Source organism: Emydura macquarii, unplaced genomic scaffold, assembly GCF_026122565.2.
Source record: "Emydura macquarii macquarii isolate MOO-44397 ecotype Brisbane River unplaced genomic scaffold, CSIRO-AGI_Emac_v2 contig_1348, whole genome shotgun sequence".
Taxonomy (NCBI): domain Eukaryota; kingdom Metazoa; phylum Chordata; order Testudines; family Chelidae; genus Emydura; species Emydura macquarii.
The window spans coordinates 23,575,658-23,600,171 of NW_027131485.1; the positions used below are offsets into that span (position 1 = coordinate 23,575,658).

General features: G+C 47.4%; 1 protein-coding gene and 1 pseudogene across 1 annotated transcript in view; one reads left to right on the plus strand and one right to left on the minus strand.

Moving 5' to 3' along the window:
- The window catches only part of LOC137155244 (ankyrin repeat and fibronectin type-III domain-containing protein 1-like), a 508,614-nt gene that overhangs the window by 96,681 nt on the left and 387,419 nt on the right, over positions 1–24,514 (minus strand). The gene's annotated exons all lie outside the window — the stretch shown is intronic.
- Positions 18,813–19,415, plus strand: LOC137155252 (non-structural maintenance of chromosomes element 3 homolog; annotated as a pseudogene).

Sequence of the window (24,514 nt, forward strand, 5' to 3'; positions counted from 1 at the left end):
TGCAACTGCAGCACCCCCCAAGGAAGGTACCTTCCTCCCTAACAGGTCCATGCACTTAACTGCCTGGTCTGGAGGAGTCGATTTTTGTGGGTGCCCGTTCAGCTGCCACGTGGATGACATGAGAGCTGCAGGGTGGATGGGAAAAAATATCCACCCTCGAACGGGGAAAAAATACTCCATTCTGTCCTCTGCAGTGTGGGGCACAGGAGGCAGGAGTGCATCACGTTGCCCTTGCTGGTTGGAGGATGGCCTCATTAATGGGGAGTGCTGCCCAACACGGTCCCTAAGGCTGGAAAATGTCCAGGAGCTGCTGTATCCCCAGGTCCACTGCCACCCACTGGAGCAAGTCCTGATACTGCTGGTGATTCAGAGGAGACAGGGAGGGAGGATTAAGTGCCTCGTCCAGTTAGGAGGAAGCAGCCGTATGAACTGGCAGAGACACCGGTACTAGTTCAACATCGGCCTCTTCCTCGGAGACCGAGCAGATTGATAGGACAGTTGGGAGGGCGTGTAGTGTTGGCAGTTGGGGTCCCAAGGCGCCCAATATGGCTAATGGGAAGGGTCCTGTGGGTGCAGTGAGCCCCCCAGTATCAGTATCAGACCCTCACTGCTGAATCATACGCCGGTGGATAAGGCAGCTGGGGACACGAGTTCGAACTGCGGCATGACATCACAACTCCACAGATGGTTCCGGCAGCAGGGGAACCAGCAGAATGGGCAGGCTGTGGTGTGGCACCTGTTGGTCCTGTTGAATAGTAGCAGGAGCAGGTTGTCTGCCGGAGAGGGGACCTGAGGGGCGACCGAGGGTCTGGAGAGGGCAAGTAGGGAAGTATCAGCTCCTCTGCCAAGAGAAGAGGCTCCCAGAGGCCGCGAGTTTGTGGTGTACCCGCGGAGATGTCTGAGGGCCCAGGTGGCATCTATGGGGCTAGCTTATCCAAAGGGCAAGGAGGTAGTGGTGGAACAGGCGATGTGCATGATGGGGAGAGCTCCCGAAGGGCCGGTACTGAGGTGACCATCAGCTCCTGTCTGTGCTGAGCTTTCCCCTCCACCCAGGGAAGCTTGGGCACCAGGTGTGGTCAAGTCCGCATGCAACATCTCACCCGATCTGGCTCAGGGAGGAAACGCTGCACTTAGAAGCAACCTGCTGCAGGGAACTGCTTTTGTGCCTGTGAGAGTGCTTCTTCCTCTCATGTCTGGGCTTGTCCTTCACCGGCGGTACCGCCGGATCTGGGGCATGTGAAGTACTTGGGGGGGTGCTCACCACCAGTGAGATCCGCTGCACCAGATCCAAGTGAGCAAGTGGTCTCATCTCCTCCTCCATGAGAAATTGGGGGGGGGAGGCGGGGTGGAGCTCCCAAGCTTCCTGGGCGTGGGGCGGGAAGGAATTACAAATGGAGCAATGAGCCGCAAGGCAATAAAGACAGTTCTGGTGCTTGTCGCTCCTGGAGACGCTGTTTTTAAACCCTGGAACGTGGGGCACAGTCCTCAGAGGGGAGGAATGGTCCCCAAAGAGAGAACTATCACTAACTAACTTACTACCAACAGCTACTATGAACAATTGTCTACGACGATGGACAAAGTCACTCTCTTAGTACAACTAAGAGCGCCAAGGACCAGGGGTTCTGATTCCAGCCATGTGGTGGTAAGAGGGAACAGGAGCTGTGTCTGTTACACCCTTGGCTGTGCGCCAAGAGGATGCACAACGCACGTGGGGGGCAACCAACATTGCTAAGGAGCAATGGCCTTCTGGACTCAGGGGCATGGCGCGCATGCGCCCCCAAGTATGAAACACAAATGGGAACCATGCATCTCGAAGAAGCAGCTTGAAGCCTCCTTTGCACAGAGAGCCCTTTACCCCTCACTGGTGGTGTAAAATGCCCTTGATGAGGGTGCAAATGAGAATCTGCTCCTGATTATTTCCCATGTGATTTATTACTGACTTATAATGATTATAGAGTTATAGTGATTCTTATCAACTTACAACTCTAAGACATCATACCTAATGCTATTATATGTTTCTGATCTGCAATGCACTAGAGAGATGTATAAAACCCATAAAATAAAAAAGCTGATTTTTTCTTTTAAAGGTGGAATCTTTTCTATTTTGCTGATTTTTAGAAAGTCTATTTAATGTTTCTTTTTCTTGTTATTTTAAAATGATAAGATCAAGGAGCTGGGACAGTGGATTCCTTCCTAGCACCAGAACTCTGATTCTGGACTGAGTTTTCTAAATGTGCTTGCAATTCATACATCTATCTTTACTCACAACAATATGGAATGGATAGTTGTTCCCAAGTCCCTTCTTGCCAGGAAATGTGTGATTTTCACGCGTTTTTAGGAAGGCAAATTTTGAAAATGTGCCTGTGGTAATTAAAGTGTTCATCATAATTAAAAGATACCAGTGACCTGGGAGAAAGAGCAAACTTCTTGCTCCTTGTAGCAGTATCTTTGAACGCTCAGAGGGTTCAGAATTCCCGAGGCAGCTTTAACCCTCCAAAAGTTGCTCACTTGAGAGCAACAAAGGTTGATCTAGCATGCTAAAAAGCTTTGCCAGCCCCAGCATATTACCTATGTGGCAGTCACGTGCCCGTGAACGTATCAACCAGATTTACCTCGAAACAGCAATTCAATGCACGTGGGAAGGAGCCGAAAGTAAAGCCAGCAAGAAAAGGTAAAGACTTTATTGTGATGGCAGAGGAATGAGGAGCTGCTGCTGGAATTTGAGGCTGTCACAAAACTGGCTGATCAAAAGAGATCTGCCAATGCTTCTCAAAGCTCACCTCCAACATTCCTGCTATTCCAGTCTAGCCCACATACCAATTCTGCCGATTGCCCTCTGTCTTGACCCACAGCGCCCTGCTGTTCCAGCACGGAGCCATATCAGCTCCACTGGCGCAGCACAGCTCTGACATGCAGGACCCCTACTATTCAAATTTTTAGGCCAACAAACAGCTCTATTGACGCATCTTAATCCTGCAGCAACATGTGTCTTCCACTATTTCCAGTCACTCCCTTCACAGGGAAATCTTTGGGGGTATTCTGCCATTGTTTAGTCTGAACCTACTGCTTGCATGGAGCCTCTTCTTGTTTTAAATGGCCGAGTGTCCAATGCTCCTCTCAGGAATGGAAAACTTTGTTATTCTGGGATTCCAGTCGGCCAGAGGTTTCCAAGTTCAGGGAAGGAGTGATGTGGTTACAGTGAGCTAGCCACAGAGCTGCAATGGTTTTCCTTTTTGGACTGGCATCAATCTTCTTTAGTGGACCACACTGCCTGATATAATCAGTCACTATCCGGGACTCCGGGCAGGTGCCAGGAACTGTGTGTGTGTGTAACTGGAGCGGGGAAGGGAGAATAAGTGGGGGCGAAGTGCAAGGAAAGATACATGCAGAGAAAAGAGCAAAATATACTGACCTGGGAGGAGGCTGTGCCGGCCAAGAACATAGAAAAGTGGGGAGGAAGAAAGGCAAAGGAGTAAGGAGAGTGATCTAAAGTAATGCAGATGACATGAAAGAAGAGCTGAGGAGAAGGAAGGAATAAAGGCAAAGAGGGGTGAACCGTCCTGTGAAGAAAGAGGCAAGCAAATGGAATAAAAGTAACCATCAAGAGAATTTGGGAAAGTTGCTGTTCCCACCCAAGGCACCTCAGCTTCCTGAATTCCCATGTTCACTGTGGAAATGTCCTTTTCTGCCGGCGTGCCGGAGGAAAATAATATAAACCATCCTCACCATTCTGAAATGTGCTGCCCAGAGCTGCCTCCTGCAATTCTCTATTTAAAACTGCACTGCAAGCCACTAGCTTAGTCAGGCACACTGACAAAACAGATCAGACAACTTCAGATACTCCTGCAGAGAACTGGGCCCAAGGAACTGGCATATCAGCTGCAAATCCTCTCTGCTTGACACAAGAGGGCCAATGTACCATGCGTGTCTGAGCCCACTGCATTCCTTTATCCACCCTGTGGCTATCAACTCACCCTTCTCCACACTTTGTATCTTGCTGTTGAGAATGAGGCAATCAGCTATGTTGGTGGGCTCAAAATACCTGTCTTTCTATTTTCTGTTTGCCAAGTCTGTGTGATCATCACTACATTTTTAAATCCAGGGCTTCAATGCTCATTTTTACACACACACATGAGAGAGAGGCCAATGCCTTTAACCCAACTCTAAAATAACACACCGGCGTACACCAGCAATGGAAGGAAAGAAACTAATTAAAGTGAGGTTATGGACAGAAAAATGACTGTATAAAAATGGCACCTTGTTACTTAACATATCAGCTCCCTGTGTGTCTTGTGAGTCACCTCTACTGGCAAAAACAAATTGTTACAACTGTCAGAGCTGAGCAGAGCCAGTGCGGTTCTGGGACAGTGAGCTGATTCTGTTCTGCATTGTACAGCACCGACGGAATTATTGGCCGAGTTCTGCTTGCAAAATCTTTGTTACTGGTCAGGAGATAAGGCAGGAGGGATACGCCTGGGGTTTCAGGTCACAGGTGGAGTTTGCACTGCCGGCAGCTCAAAAACAAATCCCTTTCTGACCTCTATACTGACCAAATCTGGACTGGGAAACCCAGAAGTGCAGTGGGCGTGGGATCAGCCATCACATTGCTCCAGACACATTGCTACACATCAGAGAAAGTGATTTTAGTTTCCCAGGGCTTCTTAGAAGCTTCATTGAGTTAAAAACAAATGGCCAGGATCCAGGGACGTGGTGAAGCTACTCTGTGCTGCTCCAATCAGTGAACTCTGGCCTTCAAACTGGTGTCAGAGGCATCTTCTGGTGGGATACAGGCAGTGTAGCAGCTCTTAAACTGCTACCCCTCATAATCCCCTGCTGGCAGTGTAGGTTGTGTGGCTAGGGGGGCAAGGGCACATGGCCAGGGCTTCAGTATATCTCATTGATCCCTGGCTTCATATCCACCATATGGGGCCGCTAGAAACTGGAGGACTGGTCGAACACACAACCAGCCCAGGAACAGGGAATCTGGAAGCCACCTCTGCAGCCTTTCCCTCTCGAGCTCTGCAGCTGAGGACCTGACAATAAGTTTTGTTTTAATTTTACAAAATACACCTGGCTGCTGCGCTGGACTAAAACCTCCCATCGGCCCACCCCAGCCTCTCTTGCAGCTTTGTCCAATACTGAGGTCAATGCTTGGATTTATGACATCACAGGAAGGTGCTGCAGGGCACCTTACATTTCTTTGCGAACATACCAAACATTTGTTTGCGAAATCACAACTTCAACCTTCTAACATTCCTGGCAGGCTCTGGCAAGAGGAGATCTGGAGCTGGGAGGGTGAAAAGTCCTGTTGAAATGTGACTAGCCCCAGAAATGCTGCAGGCAAGCAAAAGGTAAATGGAGCCATGTGGAAATATTAGCTATTCCAATATCCTCCCCCGTGCGAAAGTCTCTCTTTAAGAGGATTAGCAATGACCCTTTGGGGCCAAAAAAAAGAAAAATAAAGACATCAACTTTCCCCAAGAGCTGCTTGTGTGCAATATTCATTCACCCTCCCAGCCCAGTCTCCCTCCCCCTCTGTCCATGGCTAGAACCGCCAGCCACCAGTTTTCCCCTCAATGGCTGATAACCACCATGGAGGTTTGAAGGACTTGAAGGGATTTGTGATGCAATAAAAACATTCCTGTCTGCAAAGCATGAAACCCCAAAAGTTTATAGGAAACCACTGTCTTCGGATGTCTGCATATCTTCAGGCATCCTGGGAGCTGTAGTTCAAAGAGACCGAGGAAGAAAAAGAAGGCGGCCGATAATGAGAGTTTCTGGATGTAGGCTGTGTGACTACTGGCTCACACATTAAAGCTTGAAATTCTGGGATTCCGAGCACATTTCTGCAGCCAGCTGAGAGAAGAGCTCCTGGCGTCCAGGCCATGAGGGATTCCAAAATGAGAGCGAGAGAGAGAAAGGTATTTGCAGTCTCCAAGGCAGAGCCAGGCCGGGGGCTCAAACAGCCTCAGATACAAGTCGATCAATGGAAAAGCGGAGAATCAACTATTTGATGGAACCATTTGCTGAATGAGTAGTCAAGTGTGCTGGGTCAGATCTAGTCCAGTGGGCGGTTAACCTTTCCCTCCCATCATGGGCCTGCCATTCAGGCGTCTGTGGCTCAATTCCTGCCCATGTCACAGACTCACAGTGGAGAGGTGCTGGCTATAAACTGAGTCACTCCACCGAAGTGTCTTCACAGGAATTACAGACTGTATGCGGTACAGTCAGAGCCATGCTGGTCCCGGGATATTAGAGAGACAAGGAGGGTGAGGTAAAATCTTTTACTGGACCAGAAGTTAGTCCCATAAGAGATATTACTTCACCCCATCTTGACAGTGGCAGCAGGGGGCTTGGAGTGAGAGGATTGAATTTCACCCTGAGCTAGCCATGGGAGCAAGAGAAATGCAAGAGAAAGAGGAAACAGTAGTTGAAAAGGAATTTAACAGCAGCAAAGAGCAATCTAGCAAAAGAAGCCATAAAGAATTCTTCTGACCACAGCTCAGTCGGAAAAGCACACAGAATATGAACATTCATGCACCGCAGTGACTTAAAAACGGCCTGGAATAAACACAGATGTACACTTCCATTTCCAACCAAATAGTCCCATAGTGTAAACCACGACCGCTTGGCACGGCAGTTCTGGAAGAGTCACACCATGCTGGGTGACCTTCTAACCAGCTTCCTTTCATCAAGGGCCCAGGACTCACTTCAGACTGGGAGGCTGTGTTGCGGTTGTGCAAGACCACTCCACCGTCAGACAATATTTGTCCACCTAACAAAGCACGATGCGGAAACAGGACGACAAACATATGACTTTGCATTGACCGAGTCAAAACCACAATGTGTGGCATGTTCTGAAGTGCCGGCTGCCAAGAGCTTGAAGCCTTCGAAGTTGTTGCAACACTTAGAAACCAAACATTCCACACTGAAAGATAAACCGGAGGAGATTTTCCCAGAGAAAACTTGTGGACATGAAGATTCAACAAGACTTGATTATTCAAACTAGCAATGTCACTGCCAGCAATCTTCAGGCATCTTACTTGCAATCTTTACAACTCACCGAGCAGTGTAAAGCACTTGCCATTGCAGAAATCTTACCTTTCACTGCAGGAGGCAGAATGGTCGATGGTTAACAACTCGGGGCCAGGAGATCGACAATCTGGGTTCTTATCCCAGCAACCTTCTTCAACGCATGACAGATGTGTGTAGTCACACAGTTAAAACACCACTGCGAGGGGGTGCTCAGATACTACAGTGAGGAGTGCGGTATAAGAACCTGCATAGAACAAAATACGCAGTAGACATGGTTTCAAAAGTTATAGGCCCTGCAGCAGGCATCGAATTGAAAGCAGCACTCTTGTGACATAACGTAGTTCACACTGCATTGGTGACACTGCTGAGGACACCTGAGAGCAAACGTTTTCAAAACTTAACAAAAGCAACAACTTGTCCATCCCACTGATGAGTCAACCAGTCTCTCTGGTGCTGCATTTGCAAGGTATGCTCCTGGGGGACCTAGGGAAGGAAGACTTGCTTTTTGTCAAGCTGTGCCAGGATGCACCACAAGAAAGCTCATTTGAGGCATTTCAGGCACCAGTCAAGTTTTCCAGCATGGAAGTGGTGTACTGCAATCTGCATGGATGGCGTCAAGGCAAGAATAGCAATCTGGTTCACACAGATCCAAAACATCACACCTCATGCTTTGAGGCCAAGCTCTTGCTGCTAGGAAAATGCTTTGTAAAGCTGGGCCAGGTCCGTTGCGAAGTGATGACTGGGGTTTTTCCACTAGCAATTTCTCTTCCACAGTGAAGTGAAGTAGCTCTCACCACTAAAATTGAGCCTTCAAAGTCAGAGCAGAAAAACAACTTTTCCTGAATTATTTAAAATCTTCTCTTTGCTGACATCTTCCACAAATACATCTTTCTAAGGTGGCATGCCCAGTTTACGTAGCTAACATTTGTGGGGATCTGAAAGAACGAGACTCCAGGCACTGAGGATGAATGTTTTCTCTGTACACAAGACGACAGACGCATTCATCAGAAAATCTGGAACTTCGTCTTCCTAACAGCAGCAACATCATCAAACACACAGAGTCCACTGAGGGCCCTTGCGCCAGCCCAAGTGACCACGGATGGTGGAGTCACACCAGGTATCGTGCAGTGAAGTTCCCAAATCCAGCTCAATCCTGTGAATCCACAAATTTCCAGGATGGCCCTGTGGGTCAGGAACAGGGCACTCACCCCAGGCATAGAGCAAAGGACCAGTGGAGAGCTCTGGCAGATTGTGTTTCCACAGAGCACAATGCCTCCCCACAGCGTCTGCGAAGGAAGTACGTTACTGTCACCAGAGGGATGGGAATCAACTCTGCAGTCTTTATTGCCGTCCCACTGAAGTCACGTTGGATGACTCATGTAAGTAGGTAAGGGCTGCAGGATGAGGCCCTTGGAGTCTGATACACAGATAGCCTGATCAGAACAGATCTTACAGTGGTGGAGAAACAAAGAAATCCCACACTCTACAATCGCCACACCCTCTTAGGGCCAGATCCTCAAGGGATGTAAACTGGCACATCCCATGGAGTCACGCTGATCTGTACCAGTAAGGTTGTGGCCCTCATTATCTAAGTGACTGAGCTCTGAATAGGAAGTCCGGCCTGAACACCAAATTCTGCGGGGTCATCTTGTACTTGATAATCAATAACAGCAACCTCACTGATTAATATGGCTTGTGTTTTGCTGAGCTCCTGGTCCCTGTGATATTGACAATGCTCTCTGGCTCTGACTTCTCTGCACTTCTTGGGCTGCCAGCTGAGTTTGGACTTTCACATCAGTGATGTGGGAAAGTAGCTGGTCTTTTTCTTAACACTGTCACAACTGGAACATCAGAACCACCGGCTGTGAGCCCTCTCTCGGCTATGGAGCCACAACATTCCTGAAACGGCCAACCCCGGCCTCTGATGGCAGCTGTAAAGCAGTTTCCCCTTAGAAGTTCCCTGCCACCAGGCCCTTCTACTGTGTGTACTGAAAAGGGCTACCTGACTCTTTGATTGCTAGCCCCTTCACTCCTGCTGCTGCTGTCCTTACTGACTAACCAGTTGGCCTGGGGAAGTGCCCGAGTTTCATTTTCAAATGTGACGCAGGCACTTAGGAGCCTCTATCCCAAGGAGATTCAGGCTTCAACATGCTCAAGTCATATCTAAAAATGGCACTTCGTTTCCTAGCTCACTCAGGCACCTTCAAAAATGTTACCTCTGAACCTCCCTAGTTCCCTAGTTAACACTAATCCTGAACTCATGCCCGGACACCTCCCAGTTATCTCCCTGAACCAGTCACTGGCTTGCCACAAAAGCACATCCGATTTATAATGAGGGTGGAGCTGAAGGTGGGACTAGGAAGCGGTAACCAACCAGAGTCCAGTGTCACATATTCCTTTAACACTCGTTATGTCCTGAATACCCGCTGCATCATTCGCTGATGCCTATTCTCCCTCCTTGCGTGGTCCCTTGCGTCTCATCCCTTCAACCACACGGCTGAACCCTGTCATCAATCATCTCATTATAGCTGGGCCTCAGCGCAACTCACAAAATGGATGTCTCCTTAGAGATGCCCTCAGAGAGGAAAGGGAGACGAAAGGAAGAAAGAGACAGCTATTAGAACTAATTTCTGAAAGGAAAAGCAACCAGGTGAAGGCAGAGCCTCTTTCAAGGTCTCAGAGACAGGCACATGATACTAGGTTTTAGTACAGACCAGTTAGCTGTTCCCCAGACGCATTACTGTGCCTTCTGACGTCTAAAACTCAGCAATCTGACTATGTGCTCTCTTTGAATTAATGTCTTTTTTAAGATCAGACTGAAAATACTGATGTCTGCCTATTGTGCCAAAAGGCGCTCCCAGAGCTACTGGCTTTCTCTGCGAACCTGGCCAGTGCAGCGAGAGCTGAGGAGCATTATTAACTGAGGAGCAAATGGGGCCAAATGCTAGGGAATGTGATGTTCTTTTGTAAGAAGTGCACTAATGAATGTGGAAAAGAAGTTCAATACTGATATGGAACTTCTTTAAAAGCTGCAATCAGAGCCCAGACCCATGGAAAAGAAAACAGACAAATGAAATAAAAAGTTAAGGGAAAAAATCAGATTTGGACTAGATGCCTTGGGGCATTAGAAACTGAATAACGAACCTGTGATCTTTAGTCTTAGGTCACCACACCAGGTCCATCACTGCAGTACCTGTGCAGCTAAATCACAGCTGGGATTCCAGCATATGGTAAATAGTTAGTTACACAAAAACATCATTGTCTGACTGCTGATCAGTGACATTTGTGAAACGAGAGTCACTCACAAACATTACCAGACTGTACTCCAAGCCTCGCAACCCCAGCACACCGCCTGTGGGCAACTGACAGCCCAGTGTCACTGAATCCTGACACCAAAAACATCCCCTGCCCCCAGGACCCTACCATGCCTCAGTACTCAGACCCACACAGATCTCTGCACACCACCCACTACTGCAACAAATCCTTTACAACCTCTGCCGAAACATGTGGGAACGCTACAGACTGGGGAGAAGGGGATATTTTTATAAGACTCTTGAAATATTCTACCTCTTACCTGGCTGCGTGGGACTAGTGGATCCTCCACATAAACCCTGGGATTTACCACAGACAGAAATACCCTTTTAATCTGTCTCCTGACCATTCCACTAGAAACTTCACTGTGGCTATTGATACTGCATGCAAGGTGCCCAGACTCTACGGTGATGGGCAGCAGGATAAAAGCATCAGACAGACAGCGAGACAGATGCCCAAGGGAATCATTATCACTTAACTTGTCTGATTTCCCTGGCTCTTTAATTTTGGCCAGGAAATTCAGCTGTTTTAGGACAATGCTTTGGATTCTCTCTTCAGGGTTCACTGGAACAATGCCGCCAACTCTGCCATTCCAGAAGGCTCCAGCTGCCAGGGAGCCTCCCCCCGCAATCTGATATTGCACCTAGCGTGCACCCCAAACAGCTTCTTGCTGACTGGTGAGAACTGGAACCTTCCTGTATCTTGGTTCTGGCTGGGGCACATCACACATCTCCCCCTCCTTCTGTTTAACAGGACACCTCCAGCTGATATTCCCCTAGCACCCCCCAAACACATTCAGCGATTCGGGGCATGTGCCCTATTCTACGCACAGCTGGCAAATTGCAGGCGGGAGGGATCACACTATGAACCTTCCACCTTGCACTTGAAAAGGGGAGCTAATCATACCGGCTTGCAGGCAGGACTCCAGATTTGTTTCAAATATTACCTCCAACCATTTCTGAAGGGCCATTAGTTTTATGGGCCCTAATCCAGCAAAGCACTTAAACACCTGCTTAACTTTAAGCAGATGCGTAGTCCTGCCAAGATCAACGCTTCAATGCTTAAGTGCGTTGCTGGATTGGGTCCATGCTGAGGAAGCTACTGATTCCAAACCCATACATTACCAGACAGTAACCTCCCTGGTGTGATCTCTCCCATGGGGAATTAACAAACTTATATTTGGTAGTGGCCTATATTTTATGAGCATAAAACAAATACATTCACTCCCCTCCACAAATAACAAAAACCCTGGAAAAAACAAACTACAAACTGTGCAGGAGCAAAAAGAGCAGGAGAGAAAGGAGGCCGAGGAAAAAAGAGAGTAAAGTTTAAAAATGAAAATGTTAGCAGAGCCCCTGAGCTCTTGGTGACAGGTAGATCTGCTGCAGGGGAGCTCTGAGCACCCTCCTGTCTCTCCCCGCCTGTCTCAGCAGGAGCACGGAAGGTTGCAACCTGTCGAGATGGATACTCTAAATTAGGAATCAAACCATTCCGTCTGACTCAGCACAACTATGAATTCAGAGTGAGGCTCGTCTAGGCCAGCTAGTGGCCTATGCAAGGAGAGTCCAAAATATACTTGAAACTTGTCCTGAATTACTTTACACACCGCTTTAAAATGCTTACAATCTTCCATCTGACCGGGCTGCAGAGCAGCAAGAGGGACTCCATTTTCTTCAGTGTAAATCAAAATCAACCGATACAATGAACTTTTCCTGGACCAGTTAAAATAAATAAATACAGGGGAAGGAGAAAGAAGAGGGACAGGAAATGTCAAGGCTCTTTTAAAGGCATTCTCAGTAGCAGTTCCTTCCGTGACTTGTAGCCCTGTCTCACCTTCTGACCATCTTCTCCACAGATGGCTTTCTAGTGGCACAGAGCTCCAGTGGCTTTCCGAGAGTGGTAGGAGCATGGAGTCTGAACAGCCAATGAATCTGTCTTTTTAAAAAAATAATTCATTTTAAAATAAACTTCCTGCATCTCTGTCAATGTCCATAAAGCAAACTGATAGTGGCTCAGATCTGTGCAGCCACGATGTAAATAAACCTCTAAGATGATGGTTCCGCTACAAAGCAGCCAGGCACGGATGTGGCCAAACAAACACTGAAAATGACTCAATCTAGAAACCGAAGGCGAGGGTCCCAACTAACAATGGCTTGCCAGCCCAGCTGATGGGGGGAATAGCACTTTCTACTCTCCAGTCAAAGCCTCTGCCAGATGAGAGTAGAGGTGCGTGCTAGCTGCAGGAAAGGTCACAGATCCTGCAGCCACAGCCTTTGCCAGCACAGGTTATGGTAAAGAACATTATAGGGACTGGCTACTGGTGTTCATAGCTGTTCAAATCTGCCTCTACATCAGCAACCAGGAGCTGTCAGAACTGGTGCAGGAGCAGTGACTGGGAGTGGATTTGCAGATACTTCAGGCCCTGTCTCTCCCATTCTCACTAGGTGTTGCTGGAGGGAACGGTGCAGGAGCGTTGGTTGTGAATGGAGCTCTTACCTACTCCATATTTGGATTTCTCCCGGCTCACAGTACAGAGTCCCCTCCAGCTGTGTGCAGTTCACTGAACCCAGAGGATATATTGTATAAGTATATGGGGTAAGGGGACCACAAATAAAGGCTTCTTCGCAGGCAGACATAATTAATGGGAATGTATCTGACGAGTTTGTTGTAATTGTTATCTTTACATGTATTCATTTTGCTTCTCAACCAGGTTATGTCAGTTGTGTTTCAGGAAACAGATTTCAGAGACACCCTTCTCTGTCCTCCACCTCAACCCAAAATCACAGGACTCACGAATTCTTTCCTCTCCAACTACGGTCACTGGCTCTTTTTCATATCTTTATGAAAAGGTCAGTTCAACAACCATTTCCCCCAGCAGCTATCAATGTTTTTGGTTTTTTTTAAAGCACTTCTCCCCTTCATACCCACCTAGGAACATCCAAGCTCCAATCCAAGGCTTTCATCCAACTGCACGTGTGGGCCAACAAGTGCTAAACCAACAGTGATACCACAATGCCATGGGAATACTCTCTGAAGGTGGCCTTCGAAGTCTAAAAGGCTCTTGATGGGGGCTTAGGCACATAAATCAAAACCCAGCAAGAATGGAAAAAGCTGATCTTAAGCCTGGTGCTGATGTCCTATAAGGAAGAGAGGAGTAGAAAGGCACTGGGAACAGCCACTAAATATCTACTGAAATTCTACATTGTCAAAGGAACTCAGTACAAAGGGGGAAGCCTATTATTCCCCCTTTTCCAATGGGAGACATACTTTTGTTAACTGTTTGTGACCCTAAAATCCTTCAAGGGAAAAGATGCAGGGGTAGCAGTAATTAAAGGTCTCCCCCAAAATACAACATCACCATAACCTGGTTTTCAATTGTGTCTTTGGTCACATCTGAAAATTAGTTTGTACAAGTCTCCAAACCATCACACAGTCTTTTGTTCAAGTGAGGACCAGGGTGAGAAGAGCAGAGGGTACTGCAGGTCAAGACAGAGGTGCACTAAGTGAGGAGGAAGATTTCACCATGCACTTATACCAGGATTTAGCCAGTGCTTTTAGATCTTCGTTCTCATGAGCTGCAGCATTTATCAAAATTATTTAAGACAACAATTCCGTGTTTGTGCACTCCAACTATAAGAGGTATTTCAGAAACTGTTCTCTGGCTTTTCCCTGGTACCTCACAGAGCTGGACGTAGGAGGAATTCTTCTCAGGACATAAGAATGGCTATACTGGGTTAGACTAATAGTCCATCTAGCCCAGTGTCCTGTCTTCCAACAGTGACCAATACCAGGTGCTTCAGAGAGAATGAACAGAACAGGTCATCATCAAGTGATCCATCTCATTGGCCATTCCCAGCCTCTGGCAAACAGCAATCCCTGCCTAATAGTCATTGATGCATCTATCCTCCATGAACTTATCTAAGTCTTTTTTGAACCCCGACTTCACAACATCCTCTGGCAAGGAGTTCCACAGATTGACTGTGTGCTGTGTGAAGTAATACTTCCTCTTCTTTGTTTTAAACCTGCTGCCTATTAATTGCATTTGGTGATCCCTAGTTCTTGTGTTATGAGGAATAAATAACATCTCTTTATATACTTTCTCCGCATCAGTCATGATTTTATAGACCTCTATCATATCCCCCTTTAGTCGTCTCTTTTCTAAGCTGAAAAGTCCCAGTCTTATTAATCTCTCCTCATATGGAAGTTTTTTCCAAAACCCTAATCATTTCTGTTGCCCTTTTCTGGGCATACTATGGTTTTATGAAGAGGCAATATAATATTTTTTGTTGGTTATCTATCCCTTTCCTAAAGATTCCCAACGTTCTGTTAGCTTTTTTGACTGCTGCTGCACATTGAGTGGATGTTTTTAGAGAACTATCCACAGTGATGCCAAGATCTCTTTCCTGAGTGGTGGTAGCTCATTTAGACCCACTCATTTTATAATACATGGACATAACTCTGCAGGGAACCTTCGGCAGGATGTTACTATATGGAATACACAAAGTGTCAGACCTAAAGGAGCTCCCTCTCCATCTTTAACATTCACTCCTGCATCTTAAGAATTTCCTCTTCACAGGATTTACTGCCCGCAGGGTACTGTTCTGGATTCTGCGTTTCCTGCCCCACTAGGAAGCACCTCCCCAGCCCAATCTCATCCCAATCAATCAAAAGGCAAAGAGGAGAAAAGAAGTTTGTTCAGTTTCTCCAATGTCAGCAAGTTCTCCAAAACAGCAGACAGAGGATTGTTTTGTTTCTGCTCAGATTTTAATTCTGCATCCAGAATCTCCAGGGGATGGAAGAGGACAAGTTCTTACAACAACTGCAGGCAAGCAATTGGTTTTTTTAAAAGAAGAGCACAAAATTAATCATTTTGCCCTGTCAACACTGCCACTTTTAAACTGTATTAAGGAACATGGTAAGGGACTTTGCCAAGTTTAAAAGGCACAGAATTTAAACAACGCTAGAGCCATGTTTGAACACTGACTCCCAGACTTTGTTGGCAGAATGGTTATCTGCAAGTTCTAAACCAGTTTGGAGAACATGAGATCAGATCAAACCATTTTTCAAACTGGTTTATCTTTGTGCTAATGTGAACAGGGCCATCAGTTCAGATACCCCTGGAGAACGAACCTCTGCAGATCATTCCCAGAAGCCAGTGTCTGCCAAGTCCCATTTACCATTCTGCGTTCCTCTGCTTTGCCCTCAGCAGCCCGGAGGGAGCCTTCTGACACAATCTTGGGGCCTTGGACTTCCTGCAAGGAGGGAAGGGATGGTACAAGAAGCTATCCTGCCTCCTGACCTTGAGCCCCCCACCCCCCATGCAATGGCCAGGCACTGCAGCAGTCCCTAGTCTTAGAACAGTGCAATGACTCCTCCTCTTCTCACACCCCAAGGGGTGGATCCGTCCCATGGGGGAAAGGAAGGTCAGGGAGAAGATCTCATCCCACGGCCCCATCTCACTCCCCACCAATCTGCCCGGTGTGCCAGGGTCAGCACAGCCACTGGTGTGCTGAGAAACAAGGGGAGGGATTGTGTCATCTCTGCATAGCCCTCACCATGGGCCTCTGCGTGCCTAGCACAATCCAGCCCTCTGTTAGGACGTATGGTGCAGAAGGGGAATAAAAGCAAGGGCAGGGCCATCTGTAACTGCAGGCGGGGGGAGCAGGCAGGAGGTGGTAATTTGATGACTTTTATTGCAAAGGCACTTTTTTTTTTCTTTCCCCTCTGTGTTAGGAGGGTGACTAATAGGCCAGGAAGGGGATGCCGGTCTCCTGCAATGATACACACTGCTAATCCTCCAGATTTATCTGTCACTTCCGTGTCCTGGCTCCGAGAGCCAGTCTGATCAAACTTTGCTTCTGTGAGCCCCATCCAACTGATTAACATTACTCTCAAGAATCCCACTTCCTCTCCCTTTCTCCTCTTACTCTCTGCATAGCTCCAGGCAGCTCTGAGGCACAGATCTTTCGTTTTTATTCCCTTCCCCCAGCCTGGCTTTTTTTAATGAACTTTTGGGGGGCTGTTTGTTTAAATATGAGGTGCTGGAAATGAATGGAGCGGATGGGCGCCTTATCACAGAGCAGGGAGTGCCGCCACTTCTCCTGCCCCCAAGTTAATCATTTCTGCCCATTATTTTCAGCAAGGGGCCAGAGAGCGACAGTGATGAATGCTGAGAGCTTGTTTACCCTCAGCTCCGTATTGTTGGGAAGCAAGAGATATGCAGCCTGGGTGGTAATTAATCGTCTCCGGAGAAGTCCCCCTTTCACTTCAGTCTAGGGAAATGACAGACAGTCACTGTGTGTTTCAAACCTTTCTGCTGCATTCCAGTATCACCCTTCCCCTTCCACCCTTGTACATTTCATACAGGGGCTGCTGCTGCATAAGGGCTGGAGGAGCAGCTGTGAGCTCCCCCACAACCTCCTGCCCCCTTCTCTGCAGCAACTCCTGCTGGGAAAGGGATGCAGCTAAAGGAGCTGCGCGCGCCCCCATAGCCAGAGACCCTGCCCCATTTCTTACTGTGACCGCTGCTGGATAAAGGTTGGGGCTGGAGGAGCTGCCTGCAATCCTCATGGTGCCCCCTGCAGGGAGAGGCTGGGGCTTGTCCAGAGGCAGGGCTCTGACGCACTCACCAATGCCACTGACACAGAAAAAGAAAAGCAACCAGGCAGCACGGCCTGTAGCAGAAGCAGCGAAAGACGGTTTTGGGCCTTGGGGCGTGTCTGCATGGGCCATAGGGAGGCTCTACGGTGTGCGAAGAGCACGGGGGCAGTCTCCGAAAGCCTTCCCCCACCTCCCTCTGGCTTCCACAGCATGCCCAGGAAGGCTCACCAGCAGAGCACGCCACACCAGGCGCATTGCTTGAGTGCGAGGATATGGGCCTGACTGTTGGCCTAGACTCCCTTGACCAAGGCAGGACAAGTCACCACAGCCCAGATATCACTGCTAGGAACCGCCCCCATCTTCCTCTGCAGAGAGGAGGGACTAATGGAGAATAAAAGCCCTTGCAAGCTAGGCTGCGAAGGCGAGGAGATCCCGCTAACAGGGCTGCAAGGGCGATCCTGCCAAGAAAAGGCAGTGAGCCCCTGCCCATGAATGAGGAATGCCGCTGACCAAAGCATGGGGGAGTGACAGAGAAGAAGGAAACTCCCACAAAAGGTGCGTGCAGTGAGACGCACAAAGCCAGCAAGGAGTATTAGGTTGGGGGTGAGGACACCGCCAACATGGTGGATTTGCCCAGCTGAGGCCTCGCTCTGGTGCAAGCCTTGATTCCCTTTGGCAGGTGACCTGTCACTGGTGCCCAATTGTACTGCAAGTGCTGGGGCATCTGGCTGTTCAAACACAAACATAAAAAGGACACAAATAAAAGTTGCCTGAGATGGTTGTTTGTCTCTCCGTGTGCCGGGACCCCCTCCCCACTCACTGTTTGACTTGGCAGATGACAGCTGGATAATTTGTTTCCATTGCAATGAAGCCCTAATTAGCTGGAATAAACTTTTTACGCTACGTGTGTTTGTTTAACAAACTGGCCCTTTCAGAGCCGCACTGAGACCTGATTGATGCATTTGAGGGGCGTGGAAAGAGGCCAGTGCTCAGACACTACAAATGCAGCATCTGGGCAGGCGAGCACTGGAAACTGCTCTCCCTGTGTTTGAATGATCAGAAATGTCTGGGCTAGGACGGCGCTTTCAGCTCCGGCTTTAGGTACAAATATTTAGGGATTTTTATTCACTCCCTGGCCCCCTTGGATTTATTCGGTACAACAGAGTTGACACCAGGAGCTGCTGCAAGCTTCCCAACAGCTTCCCTGTGCATGGCACGCCACACCATGATTCCTGGCAGACAAAGCAAGGATTCGCTGTAGCTGGGAGCTAACCCGTAAAGCAGTTATCTCACCCCACCCCCTAGGGTGCAAGCCGTGGAGGCTACTGGTACCAATACGGAATATTCCTGTTTGATCGCAGCAGAAGGCTGGTTAGAGCAAGGTGGAGCAATGCATGCTGGGATGTGTAGTCTCTACAGGCCACATCTTTATTAAAGCAAGGCTGGCTGTGATGGGTGTGTGCAAATTAGATGGGTCTTTCCAGCTCCTGGCAACTTGCCAGTACAGCTCTCCACTGATCGAACTCTGGGTAACCCCCACCCCCACCCCTTCCTAGGCCAGCCACTGTAGCATGCAGCCTTCTGGAGAGTGAGGAATCGGGTTGGGGAAGGAGAATGAAAAACAACAGGAAGCAAAAATAAATAAATAAAAAGGAAAGAGAGAAAACAAAACCAGGGAGGGAAGAAGAGAGGGAGGGCGGAAGGAGACACGGAAAAGAAGAAAGAAAGGCAAGAGCAGAGAGGTAGCACCTGCCCTGGCACCAGGGTGAGGGAGCATCATGCTCTAAATCCAGGGATCAAACAGGGGTGGGCGCCTGGCAGCGATGGTGCAGAAGAGGTGCAGTAAGGGGCCCGGGCCCTCCCAGATGAGCAAATTGGTGCAATTCCTCCTGGTCAAGGATCAGAAGAAAATCCCCATCAAATGGGCAGATATCCTGAAGAATGTCATCAAGGACTACAAAAGTATCTACTCTGAGATCATTAACTGAGCCAGCAGGACCCTCCAGCTGTTTTTTGGGCTGCAGCTGGTGGAGATAGACACCAAGCATCACATCCACATTCTGGTCAGCAATCTGCTGCGCCTGGAAGGGGAGAACCTGAAACAGGATGATAGCATGGCAAAGCTGGGCCTCCTCACCATCATCCTCAGCTTGAAACACGATGTCTTTGGGGACATCAAGAAGTTGGTGATTGAGGAGTTTGTCCGGCAAAAGTACCGGGAATGCAAGCGCGTGCCCCACGTGGACCCACCCGAGTTTGAGTTCCAGTGGGGGGTGCGGGCTGCCAAGGAAATCTCCAAGATGCAGATCCTGCATTTCATCGCCAAGATCCAGAGCAAGGACCCCAAGGCCTGGATCACCCAGTACAACGAGGCAGCAGCTGAGGTGGTGGCTGCGGGGGGCCCTGTCTCAGGCACTAGTGGAGACGCTGCTGGGGCCAGCCAGGGGGTGCGGAGGAGGAACCAGTGAGCCCTCACCTTGTGAACCAGCAGCCTGTGATAGCAGGGGGGAAGAGGCTTTGGCACTTGCTGAGCCCAGAGTCCAGCACGCTAGGATCCACTGGGGCAATTACTGCTGCCCTCCTGGTCCCTGTCCCTTTCTCCACCTTCCCCATTTAGGTACCTCATCTGGCAGGGAGCAGACCTGAGTCATCATGGCATGGGTTTCCAGGTGACCGCCGACCAGTGTGATCCACCCACATTGCTTTCAAATAAAGTTCCCATAGCGGAGGGGGCAATTCTGCTAAAAAAAGAAGGCAAGCGCCCTCAGGACTGAAATGTACACTACGTGGCCGAGCAGTGCAAATCTGCCACCTCCACTAGTCAGTGCTCTGGGCTCCCACAGAAAAAGAAAAAGGAGTAAGTTAAAAAAAGGAGGGAAAAGTGGAACCCGGCAGAGCAAACCACAAGAAGACAAGTCAGATTAGCACGGCACTGTTAAGGCCCGAAGCCTGCAAAATTTACATGCATGCGTAAACGTATGACTTCAGTGGGACAACTCGCAGAGTGCAAAGCTGAGCACCTGCATGGGGCTTTGCAGGAAGGATCGGGGCCTTAATGAATCCCAAGCTGTAGCTGTATTTCAACTGTCCAGTGACATGATGGTATGAATAGTAAGAATCTCTGCTAGAAAATGCTGTCCGGCCTTGCAAACAAAGAGTCTCTGAAATCTGAGAAGAAGAATCCATTGTGGCTAATCTCTGTGTCACTATATTCTTTTTCCCTACATGACATATAATCTGAGTAATGCTATATTGATTTAAGAGCACACCGTTTTCTCTGATTGTTTCTTAGAAATGACAGAAATGTTTGGGATTAAAATATTTTTCATTTAAAAATGGTCTCTTTTTTTTGTTTTTAAACAAAATGTTTCACAAAATCATTCTGGTTTCCTTCCCCCCCAAAATTTGTTCATTTTTGGAAATGCTTCAGCAGCATGTTAGCTGTTCTTCCACACGTTGTGTATTTTCATTTGTTGGTTTTTGCATTGCCAGTTTTGACTGGTTAGCTTTATCATATGGTGGTTGGTTTTTTTTAATAAAAAATTGTTTAGAAAATGACAATTTTTCAAAAATGAAAAAAAAAAAAATTCCAATGGGAAAAAAATCCTCAGAAATGTGAAACCTAAAAACTGTTCTAAAGCTAAAAGAAAGAAAAGATTTCAAAATTTACACAATTCCAAAAAAAAAAAAAAAATCAACCAGGTTTATTATTTATTTAAACCAGCGGTTGTCAACCTGTGGTCCATGGACCCCACCATGTCTAAAATTTCCAAAAGGGTCCACCCCTCCATTTGAAATTTTTAAGAGTCCGCACATGAAAATAGGTTGAAAACCACTGATTTAAACCATTTGGGTTTACTCAGCCTTTCTGTAGCTCTGTTGGATTAGTGTATCCATTGTTGCAACGATTATGTACAAGTCATCTTTTCCTTTTATGTTCTCTTGTTTTCCATTATACTCCAATCTGTTTAGCATCTAAGCTCTTCAAGGCAAAGATCCATCTTATTCTGTGTCTGTGAGAAGCCTTTAACACTTTGGGGTATTAATTATTTAATTAATTGTTTGTTTTATTATTGGGGAGCTTGTAAATCTGCTATACTAATAAAAAAGGGTGACAAAATATCATGGCAATTCAAATGAGCCCCATAGCCCAGTGATGAGGGAAAAGAAGAGGCTATTAAACAGCTCAGAAGAGGCCCAGAGATATTGATGTCTATGCAACTGAAAGCCCATGGGCCCTGATTCAGCAAAGCACACCAATGTGTGAGCAATCAGTTGACCACTGACTGGGCTGCTCACATGCTTCATGTTAATCATGTTAGATGACCTCCTGAGGTCCCTTCCAACCTTAATCTTCTATGATTCTATGTCTGCAAGTGCTTTGCTGAATCAGAGCCTTGAACAGGATCCTTTGGTGACCGTTACGTTTGGCTTATAAGTGACTGAACTTCACACCACCTGGCTGCTGAGATTTAGTGATTCTCCCATCATCATTTAGTTTCATTAACATTTTTTGGGGGGTAGGGGATGCATTTATAACTTCTGCGCAGAGGTCTCCATAGACTAACTCCAGCAGTATCTGTCATGAGTTTACTATGATGGCATTGGGTTATATAAAAACACGCATTAACAAACATCTGGTGATTCCACTCCTCTCATCCACAAGCATGTCTGCTGGAAGGGCCATAACAAACTTGATGTTCCTGTGCAGTCTTAAATGCCGGCCCAAAAGCTGAAACACAAAACAAAAGAGTCCACTGGGTCCCTCGCCTCCCTCTTCACCTACTCCCATCTGCACATAGTAGGAATCACCTTGCTCTGCAAAGACGTGCTATGGAATCTCCAGATCTGCATGGCAGGAGTGCTCCCAGTCCCCAGATCTCAGTTGTGTACACTCCCTCATGTGGGGATGCTGTAAAGACAATGCATATTCCTCAGATTGAGATGTTCCCTTCTCTTCGCTAATGGATACAGCCTGCATGTCTTCCTATAGTCTATTCAAGAGTGCCTAAGTCAGTCGGCGTGATCTGCTTTATTGTCCACTGGCTTCCTGCAGCACACAGCCGCAATAAAATCATGCTGCGGCAACAGACAACTTCCAATATAAACTAATATTCTCATTTAAAGCACTCAAGGTATTTTTCTGCCCATGTCTCTCGAACTCAGGAGAACTGAAGAAAGCCTGAAGAGAGACAGTTCCCTGGAGATATCATCCTCCAGATTACATCAGTAACAGGAAAAGAAAGAGGGGAGAAGGTAAGCATTGCAGCGACCCATGAATGGAACATCTGGCAATGGATCTGTGTTTAGGGGAGCTAGCAATGGGCTAGTCTTTCACTGGAGGACCTGCCAATCAACAGGCACAGGAATAATAAAACACTTTTTAAAAAATAACTTCCAGCGGGCACACATACAAGAAAAACTGGTTTTATGCCAACATACTGTTCAGCCATGAGCTGGCTGGTAATGAAATATCTTACTCAAAGATCAGCTGAGCAGAATTTGAACAGTGTACTAACTTGTTATCACTAGCCACCTCCAGTGTTAATGTCCAGCTCTCCATGCAGCTCTGCAGCTAAGAGCATGGGGGAGAAATTGTGAAGGTCTGGAACACTTGAATAAAAAGATGCAAAGATTCATTGGTTCTAAGGCCAGAAGGAAGCACTGTGACCATCTAGTCTTGTCCTTGCCTGATGCATGACAGAGAACTTCCCCATACAATTCCTATCCGAACCACAGCATCTAAGCTGGGGGTGTGCTAGATACCCTGGAGGGTAGGGATAGGATACAGGGTGACCTAGACAAATTGGAAGATTGGGCCAAAAGAAATCTGATGAGGTTCAACAAGGACAAGTGCAGAGTTCTGCACTTAGGATGGAAGAATCCCATGCACAGCTACAGACTGGGGACCGACAAGCTAGGCAGCAGTTCTGCAGAAAAGGACCTGGGGGTTACAGTGGATAAGAAGCTGGATATGAGTCAGCAGTGTGCCCTGTTGCCATGAAGGTTAATAGCATATTGGGCTGCATTAGTAGGAGCATTGCCAGCAGATTGAGGGAAGTGATTATTCCCCTCTATTCGGCACTGGTGAGGAGTATTTGGAGTACTGTGTCCAGTTTTGGGACCCCCACTACAAAAAGGATGCGGACAAGTTGGAGAGAGTCCAGCGGAGGGCAACCAAAATGATTAGGGGGCTGGAGCACAGGACTTATGAGGAGAGGCTAAGGGAACTGGGCTTGTTTAGTCTGCAAAAGAGAAGAATGAGGTGGGATTTGATAGCAGCCTTTAACTACCTGAAAGGGAATTCCAGGGAGGATGGGGCTAGACTGTTCTCGGTGGTGGCAGATGACAGAACAAGGAGCAACGGTCTCAAGTTGCAGGGGGGGAGATCTAGGTTGGATATTAGGAAAAAGTTTTTCACTAGGAGGGTGGTGAAACACTGGAATGGGTTACCTAGGGAGGTGGTGGAAATCTCCATCCTTAGAGGTTTTTAAGCTGCGGCCTGACAAAACCTTGGCTGGGATGATTTAGCTGAGATTAGTCCTGCTTTGAGCAGGGGGTTGGACTAGATGACCTCCTGAGGTCCCTTCCAACTCTATGATTCTATGATCTCTTAAAAAAAAAAATCCTACCTTGATTTAAGACTTGCTAGTGCTGGAGAATCCACCACAACCTTTGGTAAATTGTCCCGATGGTCAATTACCCTCACTACTAAAAATGTACATTTTCTTTCCAGTCTGAATTTGTCTAGCTTCAACTTCAAGCCACTGAATCTTCTTATACCTTCATCAGCTAGACTGAAGAGCTGACAAGTATTTGTACCCGAGGTAGGTACTTACAGACTGGGATCAAGTCACCCCTTAACTTTCTCTTTGTTACGCTAAATAGATGGAGCTCTTTGAGTCTCTCTTTATAAGGCATATTTTCAAATCCTTGAATCATTCCCGCTCCAATTTATCAACCTTCTCCTTGAATTGTGGGCACCAGAACTGGACAGGGGATCCCAACAGCAGCTGCACCAGTGCCAAATCCAAAGGTCAAATAAACTCTCTGCTCCTACTCAAGACCCCCACCCTCCTTTATGCATATAAGAGTTGCATTAGGCCCTTTGGCCTCAGAATCACACTGGGAGCTCATGTTCCACTGATTATCAGCTGCAATCTCCAAATCTTTTTCAGAGTCACTGCTTCCAAGGATAAAGCCCCGCGCCCTGTAAGTATGGCCAACACACTCTTTCTAGACGTTATGTTTAGTTGTATTAGAATGTATACTGTCTGCTTGCACCCAGCTTACCAAGCGACCCAGATCACTTTAGATCACTTGTTTTCTTCATTATTTACCATTCCCCTAATCTTTGTGTCATTTGCATATCAGTGAAAATGTTATGTTCTATTCAAGATCGTTGATAACAATGTTAAATAGAATAGGGCTAAGAACCAATCCCTGAGTGACTCCATTAGAAACATAGAGACATGAGAGATCTGTGGATGTTCCTTTTCTTTCCCTTCTGGACATTAAAAGAAGAAAATTACCTACTTGTCCCTCATGTTCTCTGAAGATGGATGTG